At 42.0% G+C, this 14,699-nt stretch overlaps 1 long non-coding RNA gene across 2 annotated transcripts in view; it reads right to left on the bottom strand.

Moving 5' to 3' along the window:
• Positions 1-11,436: 11,436 nt before the first annotated feature.
• LOC120917399 overlaps positions 11,437-14,699 on the bottom strand; it is an 81,936-nt gene continuing 78,673 nt past the window's right edge. For both annotated transcript variants that reach the window (XR_005744195.1, XR_005744194.1), the window contains exon 8: positions 11,437-12,424. This is a non-coding gene — a long non-coding RNA (uncharacterized LOC120917399). The remainder of the gene's footprint in view (positions 12,425-14,699) is intronic.

Here is a 14,699-nt window from a genome sequence, read left to right as displayed (position 1 = left end):
ATAGAAGCCGTAATGGGGGATTATAATTATAAGCTATAACGCAAACAAGTAGAGGAAAACCTTTAATAAATCAGTAAAATCCAAAAAGTAACATGAAGCAATAGACTTGGAATGTCAGAAAAATACCTGTGCAGGAAGGTAAGAATGTGCGATCACCCCTGATATCCAGCTAAAGGTCTTCTGGAGTCACTGGCATTAAATACCTCCCACTCGTTCGGCATCTGACGTCACAGAGAGAGTGTGGACAAGCGACATGCCCATTGCGCATGCACCAATGTGCAACCCGTAGCAGCCTACAATACCCAGAAGTCATGGTGGCAGAAACGCCATCATGACGTGGACAATGTTCATTCCCAGGCCTCGCCAGAGAGCACATGCTGAGTAAAGGAAAAAAAAAACCTGTATGGTATGTTCATTCTGACACAGGGCTAGTGGCATTTTAGCTTTGCAAAAGAGGTAGACATTCCTTAACCACTTCAGCCCCGGAAGATTTGGCTGCCCAATGACCAGGCCATTTTATGCTATACCCAAATGTTTTTTTCCCCACAAATAGAGCTTTCTTTTAGTGGTATTTTATCACCTCTGCATTTTTTATTTTTTGCGCTATAAACAAAAGAAGAGCATCAATTTTAAAAAAAAGACACAATATATTTTACTTTTTGCTATAATAAATATCCCATTTTTTTTTAAAAAAAACACTTTTTTTCCTCAGTTTAGGCCGATATGTATTTTTTTAAATATTTTTGGTAAAAAATATCGCAATAAGCGTATTTTGATTTGCACAAAAGTTATAGCGTCTACAAAATAGGGGGTCATTTTTGGCATTTTTATTTTTATTTTTTTCTAGTAATTGCAGCAATCTGCAATTTTTATCAGGACTGCAACATTATGGCGGACACATCGGACACTTTTTGGGACCATTGGCATTTTTACAGCGATCAGTGCTATAAAAATGCACTGTTTACTGTAAAAATGTTACTAGCAGGGAAATGGTTAACGCAAGGGGGCGATCAAGGGGTTGTTTCATTCAAGGCCCTGTTTCATTCTGTAACAAGCAAGTGCCCAGCAGTCATCGCGAACGCCGGGATCTCGCATCAGCTCCGGGGACACGCTTTGGGCCCAAGTGCGCTACCAGAGGCGTCTTAGGCGGCGTACACACGATCGGTTAAACCAATCAAAACGGTCTGATGGACCGTTTTCATCGGTCCAAACCGATCGTGTGTGGGCGCCATAGGTTATTTAACCTTCGGTTAAAAAAAAGCAAACTTGCTTTAAAATTTAACCGATGGATTGCTAACCGATAGGTCAAAACCGATCGTTAGTATGCAAAACCATCGGTTAATAACCCACGTATGCTCAGAATCAAGTCGACACATGCTTGGAAGCATTGAACTTCGTTTTTTTCAGCACGTCGTTGTTTTACATCACCGCGTTCTGACACGATCGGTTATTTAACCTATTGTGTGTACGCATGGCGGACCATCAGTCATCTTCATCGGTTAACCTAAGACAACTGTACTTCAGACCGTTTTCATCGGATGGGCTGATTGTGTGTACGAAGCTTAAAAGAGCCGACATACAGCTACGATGGCTCGTGTAGGGGGCAGCCTGCCGCAATATAACTGTAGCGGCTGGTCCGGAAGCAGGTAAACAGACTATTTTGAACTTGACATTGATTAGATCCCATGTGTCCATATGGGTTGTTTCAAAAGTGGCATAATGTGCCAAGTGTGGTACTGATTCACCAGTTATAAGAATGATTTGAAACTTATGTATTCATTAAGTCCAGCATATCTGGTGGCATTTAAATTATGGATCCATTTGGTTTCCAACTGTCAAAGGGTACGGTCAATACCACCGCATCTTACATGTGCAGGCACATGTTCGATAGCGGTGAATTTGATCATAATAGGGTCAAAATTATGTTCAAGGCCAACATGGTGACCAATGCCGGTGGTCATAAGCCATTTAAAATGGGGGTAGTATGGTCCTTAATTTGTTTGTAAAATAGTTGTTTAGTTTTGCCGATATAAAAACTCCTGCATAGACATTTAGCTAAACACACCACTCAAGGGGTTTGACATACAATTCTATATGGAAGATTGTAAGTATGGCAATTAGGGAGAGAGACAATGTGACCATCAAGAATGAAGTGACATACATCACATTTTTTACAGGCAAAGGTACCAGATTGGGATGGGTAATTGAAGCCTCCAGGGTCAAAGTGGCTAAGAACAGTCTGTCCCGGAGGAGGATGATAAGTAATTTTTCGGTTGTTGTTTGATATACTTTTGTACAGATGTATTGGCCAAAAGAAGAGGCCAATATTGAGTCAGGATATTACAGAACTACGCATGGTGTCTAGAGTACTGTGTTATAATTCTAACAGGTTCTTGAATAGTCTGAGATTTAGTGGAGAAGATTAGATCTTTGCTATTACACGTATACGTTTTATTGTATGCTTGTTTAAGCTGTCTATGACTACAACCTGTTTTTTAATCTAATGTACAGTTCATTAGCTGCTATCTGGTAATCCTCATCTCGAGCACAATTCCTCCTAAAGCCCTGTACACACGGGCCAGAATCTCATCAGGAAAAAATTTTGTTTTTCCTGAAGATCTTCTTGGTAAGAATCTCTTGCTGCCTGAGTGTACAGACACTCCATTCAAAAGAACCGTGGTTCTTTTGAATGGCAAGAACGCGGTGACGTCATCGCATATGACGAGCATGCGCTCATCACATTTGATGCCATCGCCTCCATCTTTCTGCACCCTACCTATACCTAGGAAGCTACCCCGCATGCGTCAAAAGTAATTTCGAGCATGCACGGGTTTCTACAGCGCCAGGTAAGTATTCACACTCTCGGGTTTCTCGGCAGGAAAACACTGCTGAGAATCACGACGAGAAAATAGAGAGCAGGTTCTCTATTTTTCTCGTTGAGATGTTAGGCAGTTTTCTTGACCAGAAACCTGAAAGTCTCGTACACACGCACGGTATACACGGCAAGAAAGCTCTGCCAGCAGTTTTCTTGCTGGTTCTTGCCGAGTAAACCGAGCGTGTGTAGTCTAATATACTGACTAAATGGAATGCTTTTTAAAAAACGATTGAGGGTGTCAATTAGAGGCATGCAAAATAGTATTCTCTGAGGAGGGTTTCTGATAAAGAGAGGAATAAAGAAAGCCATCTTTATCAATGGCGATCTTAAGGTTCAAGAAATTGATGAGGTTTTGACTACATTCCATGGTAAATTTAAGGTTGTAAGAATTCTCAGAATCTTCATGAATTGCATCAACTCATCTCTAGTACCGGACCAGAGAAGCAGGACATCATCGATGTATCTGCACCACGAAATTACGTGGGACAGGTACATCGATATGTCATCATGTGAAAATAACTATTTTTTGCCACCCCCCAGGTACAATTTGGCATACAATGGGGCACATTTAATCCCCTCCGCAACCCCTTGCACCTGGAGGAAGAGAAATGTGTTGCGGGTTAGAATAAAATTCAATCGTTCCAAAATAAACAAATTATATTGATAAACGGAAGTACCTCTTTCTTTTAAATGATTCCCTATGGTTTCAATGCCCTTGGCATGTGGGATGGCGTTATACAAGCTCTCTAGGTCTTTTCAGGCACTTGCATAACCTCAATAGTTTGTAAAAGGTCAATAGTATCCTTGATATAGGAAGATAGAGAAATTACTTGAGGGTAAAGGTACTTATCAACAAGTGCACTAGCATTCTCAGTAAGCTTTGACAGCCAGATACAGTTGGCCTACCAGGCGGATTGGTCATGGATTTATGCACTTTGGGAAGTGCGTATAACGTGGGGATTCTTGGTTCTTTAGTATTAAGATAATTCCATGTGTCTTTATCGATAAGTCCCTTTTTGTAAGCCTCATTAATTAAGGAGTAGCATTCCAGGTTAAAGTTATCAATCAAATGTTTAGATATGGATCTTTTTTCCACGCTTTATCATCTCTTGGCATCCCTGAATTACTCACATTATACTTTTGAGCATAGTAAGTAATTTTTAAGCCTCAATGACTGATATCACATTGGACCTTGGTTTTTGTCCAATCTCAATAAATATTACATCATAAATGTTTTGCTTCATCCTTATGTACTTCAGCTGGGTCTGTATCTACCTCCTGTGGCTGTGCACAGCCTTTATCGTACAATTCCTATCTGGGGCTTCATTGTCCGTCTCTGTGTGCATGGTGGGGTGGCCACCAATTTGTCCATCTCTTTGTTTGGGACTGGCGGAGGTAGGTATTGGGTCTCTTTGAAGCCTTGGCGAATGTTATATTGTATGTTTTTGGATTTTCATGATGTTTTCGTATGTTTGCTGTTTGTATAATTTATTGACATTTTTGTTTTGTATCTTGTGCTAGAGCTGGTCTATATGCCCTTTGGTGGTCTCAAATAATCCCCTGAGGAAGCCATTACTGGCGAAACATGTTGGGATACAACATTCAATTTTGACCACCTTTTTGTCCGTTGGGACAGGAACCCTTTATTCACTTTTGTATATTAAAAAAATAACCTATTTTTATATAAAGCATTTATGTATCAATTATTTCAAGCACCATTTTAATCCCAGGTTCATTTTTCTTGCTAAATATATACCATAGTTTGTAGACTCTATAACTTTCACACAGGCTATTTACACACACACGTCCCTTTTCTGCCTCACGTGCCTGCGATCGCTCATGGCCAGCGGTCATTGCGACTGCCGGTCATAAGCATCAACACGATGCAGTGGGCGTGCGCGCCTACTAGCACGCTTGAAGCGACCGATGTAAAGCTATGGCAGTTCACGCAGCAAAGCCAGCCTGCTGCAGTATAACTGTGGCGGCTGGTTCGTAAGTTAATGACTAGGCCATTTTTGTGATACGGCACTGCGTCGCTTTAACTGAAAATAGCACAGTTGTGCGACATTGTACCCAAACAAAATTGATGTCCTTTTTTCCCCACAAATAGAGATTTATTTTGGTGGTATTTGCTCATCTCTGTGGTTTTAATTGTTTGCGCTATAAACAAAAAAATAGCGGAAATTTTTTGCTATAATAAATATCCCCCCAAAAAAGTAAAGAAACACATTTCTTCATCAGTTTAGGCCAATATGTCTTTTCTACATATTTTTGGTGGAAAAAAAAATCACAATTAGCATCTATTGATTGGTTTGCACACAAGTTATAGCGTCTACAAAATAGGGAATAGATTTATGGCATTTTTTTGTGTCGGCGATCTGAGATTTTTAGCGAAACTGCGACATTGCGGTGGACAGATCGGATACTTTTGACACTTTTTTGGGACCACTGACACTTCAACAGTGATCAGTGCTATAAAAATGCACTGATTACTGTATAAATGTCACTGGCAGGGAAGCGGTTAACATTAGGGCGCAATCAAGGGGTTAACTGTGTTCCCTAGGTGTGTTTCTAACTGTGAGGGGATGGGACTGACTAGAAGAGGAGCCAGATTGCTGTTCCTTCTTAGTAGAAACACACAATATGTTTCTCCTCCCCTGTCAGAACAGGGATTTCTGTCTTGGCTCTCGTGCCCACGATAGCGGGTGGCCGGCAGCGATCACGCCCGCAGCCATGCTAATCGGGTCTCATCAGGCACGCGCCTACTGTGGCTCTTAAAGGAGCCGCTGAATGGGTACAGCGATTCGTGCTGCGGTGCCACTCTGCAGCTGTATATTGGCGTGAGCCTTTTGGCACATGGTTAAGCTTTTCTTTCTACAGTGAAATACTTGTTTTCTTCTTCTGTGAGGGTTCTAGATACAAAGCACCATTTTGTTTTTACTTGGTCTGCATGGCACTGTGTGAGGACAGCACCAATGCCATATTCTGAAGCTTCTGTGATTGAAGTGCAGAAAAATCTGTCTGCACTTTCCACAACACACAAAAGGGAAACTCACTGCACTGCTATGTAGCAACATGCATGAAATGTCACCATATGACACTTAAAAAAAAGTTAGTAAAGTAAATACAAAACAAGCTGTGCAATGCACTAAAATGTGCATTGCACTGCTCCCTGCCAAAGCCTATACTGATGCTAGCCTAGCTTAAAAATGCAGCCCGGGGGCCGGATATGGCTCTTTGCTTGCCTTTATTTGGCCCTTGGGGCACCATTTCTCCCACAGACATCAATGATGGGCTACCAGTCCTCCAACAGACAGCAATGATAGGGTCCCATTCCTCCCACCAACACCAATGATAGGGCACCATTCTTCCCACTAACACCATTGATGGGGCACCATTCCTCCCACAGAAACAAATGATGGGGCACTATTCTTCTAACTGACACCAATGATGGAGCACCACTCCTCCCACTGAAACCAATGATAGGGCACTTCTCCTCCCACTGACACCAATGATTCCTCCCTTGAATACAATCAAAAGAACATTATTCCTCCCAGTAGAACCAATAATGAGGCATTGTTTACTCCCACTGATGCTGACTGTCACTCTAAGGTCCCTCTAAAGTCTGAAGGACAGGAAACTGGCCCTTTGTTTAGAAAGTTTGGAGACCCCTCAGGTACATGTTTGAAATGGAACATACCCTTAGGTAATAAATGCAGTTCGATACCTACATTCCCTATATAGCAGAACCTGATAAGGTTCCCTTTGGATATGTAGGGTACACATTCATTTAGCTCCTTTGAGTTTTCAAAATACTTTCTCAATATGTGGTAAGGTGAGACTATCAGCAACAACAGCTTTATTTTCACTAAGATCAACAGACAATCTAATGTCTCATGATGTATTCATTTTCTCCACAATAGCAGATATACATTTTTCAAACATATCTTGTTCTAGTAATTTTTTAAGTTTTGGGGAAATGCCTTTTCTTACAGATAAGGTAAATATCTACATTTCTGACACACTGATTTTACATATGATTACACCCTAATTTTGTTTTGCAAAAGTTTTTGCACAGCCCAGTTTAATTCACTCATTGATTAAACTTTGAACTCTGGTAGCACAGGGTTGCATTTTATTTTACAATTAACCACTTAAGACCCGGACCATTATGCAGGTAAAGGACCTGGCCCCTTTTTGCGAGTCAGCGCTGCGTCGCTTTAACTGACAGTTGCACGGTTGTGCGACGGGGCTCCCAAACAAAATTGGCGTCCTTTTTTTCCCACAAATAGAGCTTTATTTTGGTGGTATTTGATCACCTCTGCGGTTTTTATTTTTTGCGCTATAAACAAAAATAGAGCGACAATTTAAAAAGAAAATGCAATATTTATTTATTTTTTGCTATAATAAATATCCCCAAAAAACATATAATTTTTTTTTCATCAGTTTAGGCCGATACGTATTCTTCTACATATTTTTGGTAAAAAAAATCGCAATAAGTGTTTATTGATTGGTTTGCGCAGAAGTTATAGCGTTTACAAAATAGGTGATAGTTTTATGGCATTTTTATTAATATTTTTTTTTTACTAGTAATGGCGGCGATCAGCGTTTTTTTTTCATGACTGTGACATTATGGCGGACACATTGAACACTTTTGACACATTTTTGGGACCATTGTCATTTCACAGCAAAAAGTGCTATAAAAATGCACTGATTACTGTGAAACTGACAATGGCAGTTAAGGGGTTAACCACTAGGGGGCACTAAGGAGTCAAGTGTGTCCTATTGTGTTTTTTATTACTGTAGGGGGTGTGGCTGGAAGTGTGATGTCACTGATTGTCGTTCCCTATGACAGAGAACAGACGATCAGTGACAAGCCACAGAGAAGAACGGGGAAGGTTTGTTTACACTCACCTCTCCCCATTCTTCAGCATCTGTGACCCGATCGCAGGACACCAACAGCGATCGGGTGCGCGGGTCCCGCGGGCGTGGTCACGGAGCTCAGGACTAAGTCTCAAGCGTTCCGCCGGTGGCGCGCTCGCGACCCACGGCTCTGCTCTTAAAGGCGACGTACCTGTACCTGCCTGTGTCCAGCCGCTCCCTTCTCCTGACGTATATCGGCGTGAAGGGGTTCCTAATTGGTTAATGCAACAAAAAGATCCCTACTCAGTATAGCTGTGTCTTTGTTAACAATGTAGAATTCAGCTGATACATTAGTTGATTGAAAGTTTTCAAGAAAACATAGGTGCCACTCAAGACAGCAACTGATGCCAAGGAGAAAGTGGGCGACCTCTTTCGATGCTTCAACCCTTTTTCAAAGACAGCCCTGAAACGCGTTATGCCCACCCACTTCCTCCTTGGCATTGTTTGCTGTCTTGAATGTTAGAGGGAGGCTCATACAGATGCCACTTGTGATCCTATTCTGGCAGTAATGGCTCACCATCATCCAGCCCATCAATCCCTCTTTTGGTCTGTGTTGCTGTGCTATGGATTACCACCCTCTACCTCGGTGCTGCTATGTTTGCCTAAATGTAAGTTTGGATTTTATGTGCACAATAAATTCTGAAACTTTTTACTGATCCAGCACCTTGGCACTTTTGTTCTCTTGCAAGCGTGAGCTCTTGGTTTGTGCTTTTTCAGCACATAACATTTAGTTTCTTTGATTGAAAGTTTTCAGTTACTAACTGCCACTTAAAGTGGTTGTAAAGGTTCAGTTTTTTTTTAAATAACAAACATGTCATACTTACCTCCACTGTGCAGTTCATTTTGCACAGAGTGGCTCAGGTCTTCCTGTTCTGAGGTCCCATGGCGGCTCTCGCAGCTCCTCCTCACAATAGATAACCCCCTCTGGAAAGCTCTCTCCCTAAGGGGATTACCTTGCGGGCGCGCTCAGATGTCATACACTAAGTGTCCATATCTGCCGAGCGTATGACTCGGCCTCGTCCCCCAGCGGCCGCGTCATTGGATTTGATTGACAGCAGCAGGAGCCAATGGCTGCGCTGCTATCAATCTATTCAATGAAGAGCAAAGAAGCCGCGGAGAGAGCAACACGGGACCACGCCCACAGAAATTTGGGGCTAGGGTAAGTAAAACTAGGGGCTGGGGGGCCGGACACTGCAAGGTGTTCTTTCACCTTAATGCATAGGATGCATTAAGGTGAAAGAACACAAAGGTTTACAATCCCTTTAAGCAATGGAATAGAGTCTTCAAGATAACTAGCCAGTTAGTTCCAAAATAGGTGCAGTAAGTAATTTATTTTTGAAGTACTACTAATAGATTTCCTCTCCTATAGAGACAGCAGATTCCGTATCATGCATTATGATAATGGAGTAGCCCTTGTTAATAGAAACAGTAGTAATAGTTATAGTGCACAAAAGTTTATCTGGAATGGAAGAGTCATAAGACTAAGATGTAGGTATGATTTTTATAGGCATAGTTCCATTAGTCCAGCTTGGACCAATGTATGTATTCATATCTTTTACCTGACCAATCCCTGTGTAAGCTACAAATCATTGTAGTAGTTAATGCTATTACAGTTACAACAGAGGTATTCTGGGTCCAGTGCTTAGCAGCAGCCCTTCTGCATAGTAACCAAAGGGGGTTGCCCACTCAAAATACCACCTTTCACAGAAAGCCTTGTCATTGTTTTCAGTGAATAGATGTAGGTGTAGATCATGATGTCACTGTCCTGCCTCTGCCCAATTAGAGAATGCTTTGTATTCATTGAAAGTGCATTAGCAATGTCATAAACTTCAGAACACTGCTATATGTGTACAGACATACACAAATACATCAGCACACAAAACAACACAAGTCCCAAAGGAAAGATTATATCCTCTTCAAAGTGAATCACTGATCAGGTGCAGACTGAAGGACAATTCAATGTTCCCCTCTTAGTTGCTGTTTCTCAAGAGATAAGGGATGTCTCAAAAGAAAAATAGAAGAAACAAGAAGGGGCGAAAATCAGTATACAATTTTGAATCGGTATAAAAGCAAGTAATCAATACAGTTCAGCATTTATGTTTTGTTAAGGTTTAAAGAAGTTCTTTAATTCAGCAAGAGCTGTATCATAAGTGTTATCATGCTTTTTTAGCTTTAGGTAAGTGCTTATGATTAGAAGTATGTATGTAGTCCTTAAACATACAATTCCAAGCATCACAAGGAATTACAAGCTCACCAGGGTAAAGAAGAAAAGGTGTAGGCTGCTGTATATGTAGAAAAGGCATCCTTGTCGTCTTGTTATGTGCTGTAGTCTGGAAGGCAGAGGTGTTATAGAGTGCTTTGGGCCAGATTCACAGATATCTGCGGCGGCGTAACGTATCGTCTTTACGTTACACCGCCGCAAGTTTTCAGCGCAAGTGCCTGATTCACCAAGCACTTGCGTCCGGCGCAAGCCCGCCTAATTCAAATGGGGTGTGTACTATTTAAATTAGGCGCGCTTCCGCGCTGACCGTTCTGCGCATGCTCCGTGTGAAAATTTCTCGCCGTGCTTTGCACGAAATTACGGCGCCCCGACGTATTTTTTGTACAGCGACGTGCGTTACGTTGTTTCTTATTCCCGGACGTCTTACGCAAAAAAAAAAAAAATTGAAATTTGACACGGGAACGACGGCCATACTTTAACATGGCTGTTCTAAATATAAGCCCTGAAAAAGCAGGCTTATGTTTGCGACGGGAAAAACCGACTAGCGACGACGTAAGAGATTGCGACGAACGCGCGTATCTTCGTGGATCGTCGGAATCAGCTAATTTGCATACCCGATGCTGGAAAACGACGCAAACTCCACCCAGCGGCCGCCGGAAAATTACACCTAAGATCCGAAAGCGTACGAAGCCGTACGCCTGTCGGATCTTAGCCAAAAGCCGTCGTATCTTTGTTTGTGAATGACAAATAAAGATACGACGCGGCAAATTTGAAAGTACGCCGGAGTATCAGCAGATACTCCGGCGTACTTTTTCTGTGAATCTGGCCCTTTATTACTAATTTCAGGCATCCATAAACATATGCAGTCTTGAGTTTATCATACAGGAACTAAAACTAACTTGTACAACTGTACAGTCTAACAACTGTAAATAGTGATACCCACAGGCCAGAGCTATGTACACCACACCTATGACCATAGGTTGTCTGCCATTCCGCAACACAAGGGAAAGGCCCCGTACACACGACCGAGTTTCTCAGCAGAATTCAGCCCGAAACTCGATCGGAGCTGAATTCTGCCGAGAAACCCGGCCGTGTGTACACTTTCGGCCGAGGAAGCCAACATGTTCTCTATTTCCTCGTTGTTCAATGAGGAAAGTTGGCTCGCCGAGATCCTCGGCGGCTTCACACAGAACTCGACGAACAAAATGATGAGTTTTGCCCTTCGAGTTCCTCGGACGTGTGTACGGGGCCTAAGAGAAAGGAACACAGCAGCCAGTGGAAGGGAAAATCCTATTGCCAGGGATAAGGGCAGGCAGCAGCAAAAAGAAAATAAATAATAATAATAATAATAAAGTGTGCAATATTAACTTCATAGGCTGCTTTCATAAATCAGGGTTTCCATTTATTATATATCATATTTTTTTTTTTGAACAACAGGATTTGGACAGAAAGCCATTCTAACCCACCCACTCTGATCCAACTATGGCTCCACTGATTTGCATATTGTTGTTAGTTTCCTTTCCAGAACATGGGAAGCAAAGATCTACTCTCATTGTCGTGCTTCTGCTACTACACTCCAACATCAGATGAGAGACATGTCATCACTTAACTCCTCCAAGAATCCGCAAACTAGTCTCACAGATGTCTGTCAGCTGGGCTCTCCATACTGCATGTCTCCATTTACACAGCTGTAACATGTAAATATGGGAATTCCATTTAAGCGTCATAATATCATAAATGCTTTAGCATTGATAAATATTTCTGACTAATCCTATTGTTGATAAATCCTGTTTATTATATCTTAAGAAAGCACTATACTAATAAAAGCTTGAAGTATTGAAGAGATGATCTACTACTACTGGTCTCAATAATCGTTATGCATTGGCATATGTATGGTACACATCTGTGCTCTTTTTTTTCTTTAAAGATTTGAAAACATAAAGATAAAGGTTATATACAGAGCTGTGCAAAAGTTTTAGGTAGGTGTGAAGAAATGCTGTAAAGTAATGCTTTCCAAATATATATATTTTAACTGCTTAATTTTATCAATTTACAAAATGCAAAGTGAGAAAACAGGAAAATAACCTGAACGTAAATCAATATTTGGTGTGACTACCCTTTGACTTTAAACCAGCATTAATTCTTCTAGGTACACTTGCATACAGTTTTTGAAGAAACTTGGCAGGTAGGTTGTTCCAAACATCTTGGAGAATAACCACATATCTTCTGCGGATGTAGGCTGCCTGAACTCCTTCTGCCTCTTCATGTAATCCCAGACAGACTTAATTATGTTAAGATCAGGGCTCTGTGGGGGCCAAACCATCACTTCCAGGACACCTTGTTCTTCTTTATGCTGAAGATAGTTCTTCCTTAATGACATTGGCTGCATGTTTGAGGTTGTCCTGCTGCAAAATAAATTTGGAGCCTATCACACTCCTCCCTGATGTTATGGCATGCTTATTTGTAGCAGCTAGGTAGAGGGCACATGACTAACAACCTGTGGGTCTTTGACAAGAATAGTTGCATGACAATGAGCCAAACCGAAGCAATATAAAACAAAGATTAAAACCAATACATGGTTATGAAGCCTACCTAAAATAATGTATTTGCATTAATTGAGAAAGTTTTTTTTTTTTAAAGTGGAAAAATATGCAAACCACACTTTAACCACTTCCATACCGGGCACTTATACACCCTCCCGCCCAGACTAATCTTCAGCTTTCTGCGCTGTTGCACTTTGAATGACAATTTCGCGGTCGTGCTACGCTGTACCCAAACAACATTTTTATCATTTTTTTCCCACAAATAGAGCATTCTTTTGGTGGTATTTGATCACCTCTGGGATTTTTATTTTCTGCAAAAAAAATAAAAACATAACCGAAAAGTTAGAAAGAAAAAAGTATTTTTTTTGTTTCTGTTATAAAACATTGTAAACGAGTACGTTTTTTCCTTTAATGATGGGCACTGATGGTACTGCACTGATGGGCACTGATAAGGTGGCACTGATGGGCACCAATGAGGTGGCACTGATGTGGTGGCATTGATGGGCACTGATGATGGGTACTAATATGCGGCACTGATAGGCGGCACAGATGGGCATGGATAGGCGGCATGGATGGGAACGGATAGGCGACATGGATGGGCACGGATAGGCAGCATGGATGGGCACAGGTAGGCGGCATGGATGGGCACAGATAGGCGGCATGGATGGGCACGGATAGGCGACACGGATGGGCATGGATAGGCAGCATGGATGGGCATGGATAGGCGGCATGGATGGGCACGGATAGGCGGCATGGATGGGCACTGATAGGCGGCATAGATGGGCACTTTAATGTGTTGCACTAATGTAAGTGTTGTACTAAAGGATGCCAATCAGTGCCAAACAATGCCTGCCAATCAGTGATGCCCATTGTGGGCACTGATTGGCTTCAATTGTGGGCACTGATTGGCACCCTTTTTTTGTGTTTGTCATCCCCGGTGGTCTAGGTGGGCATCCCTGGTGGCATCTGTGGTGGGAATCCCTGGTAGTCTAGTGGCATCCCTGGTGGTCCAGTGGGGGGGGCTGTGCTGATAATCAATCAGCGCAAACCCCCCCTGTCAGAGGAGCAGCCGATCGGCTCTCCTCTACTCGCGTCTGACAGACGCGAGTGAGGAAAAGCCGATTACCAGCTTTTCCTGTTTACTTTGTGATCAGCCATGATTGGACACGGCTGATCACGTGGTAAAGAGTCTCTGTCGGAGACTCTTTGCCTAGATCGGTGTTGTGGGGTGTCAGACTGACACCCTGCAACAACGATCACCGTGATGCGTGCCCACGGGGGCACGCAGCGGCTCAATATCCTAAGGACGTCATATGACTTCCAGTCAGGATATTGAAACCACTTTGCCAACGTCAATCTGTCATTGGCGGGCGACAAGTGGTTAACTAACAATTGCGTGATCACGTGACGCTGTACCCAAAGAAAATTTGCATCCTTTTTTCCCACAAATAGAGCTTTCTTTTGGTGGTATTTAATCACCTCTGCGGTTTTTATTTTTTGTGCTATAAACAAAACTAACAGCGAAAATTTTGAAAAAAACACAATATCTTTTACTTTTTGCTATAATAAATATCCCAGATTTTTTTTTCCAAAAACATTTTTTTCTCAGTTTAGGCCGATATGTATTCTTCTACATATTTTTGGTAAAAAATCGCAATAAGCGTATATTGATTGGTTTGCGCAAAAGATATAGCGTCTACAAAATAGGTGATAGAATTATGGCATTTTTATTATTATCATTTTTTTAATTGAAATGGTGGCGATCTGTGATTTTTATCTGGACTGCGACATTATGGAGGACAGATTGGACACTTTTGACACATTTTTGGGACCATTGGCAACTTTACAGCGTTCAGTGCTATAAAAATGCACTGTTACTGTAAAAATATCACTGGCAGGGAAGGGGTTAACACTAGGGGGTGATCAAAGGGTTAACTGTGTTCCCTCTCTGTGTTCTAACTGAAGAGGGGATTAGACTGACTAGGGGAAACGACAGATCGCTGTTCATACTTTGTATGAACAACGATCAGTCATTTTCTCCCCTAAAATTACACAGATCCCGGTTCTCGCTCTGTCACGAGCAATCGTTCCTGCCGGGCACTGGTATCGGCTCCTGGGGGCAAGCAGTGCGCGCATG

Source organism: Rana temporaria, chromosome 11, assembly GCF_905171775.1.
Source record: "Rana temporaria chromosome 11, aRanTem1.1, whole genome shotgun sequence".
In the NCBI taxonomy this organism is placed as follows: Eukaryota; Metazoa; Chordata; class Amphibia; order Anura; family Ranidae; genus Rana; species Rana temporaria.
The sequence above is the reverse complement of the archived record's forward strand: the minus strand, read 5'-3'. Positions and strand labels throughout refer to the sequence as shown.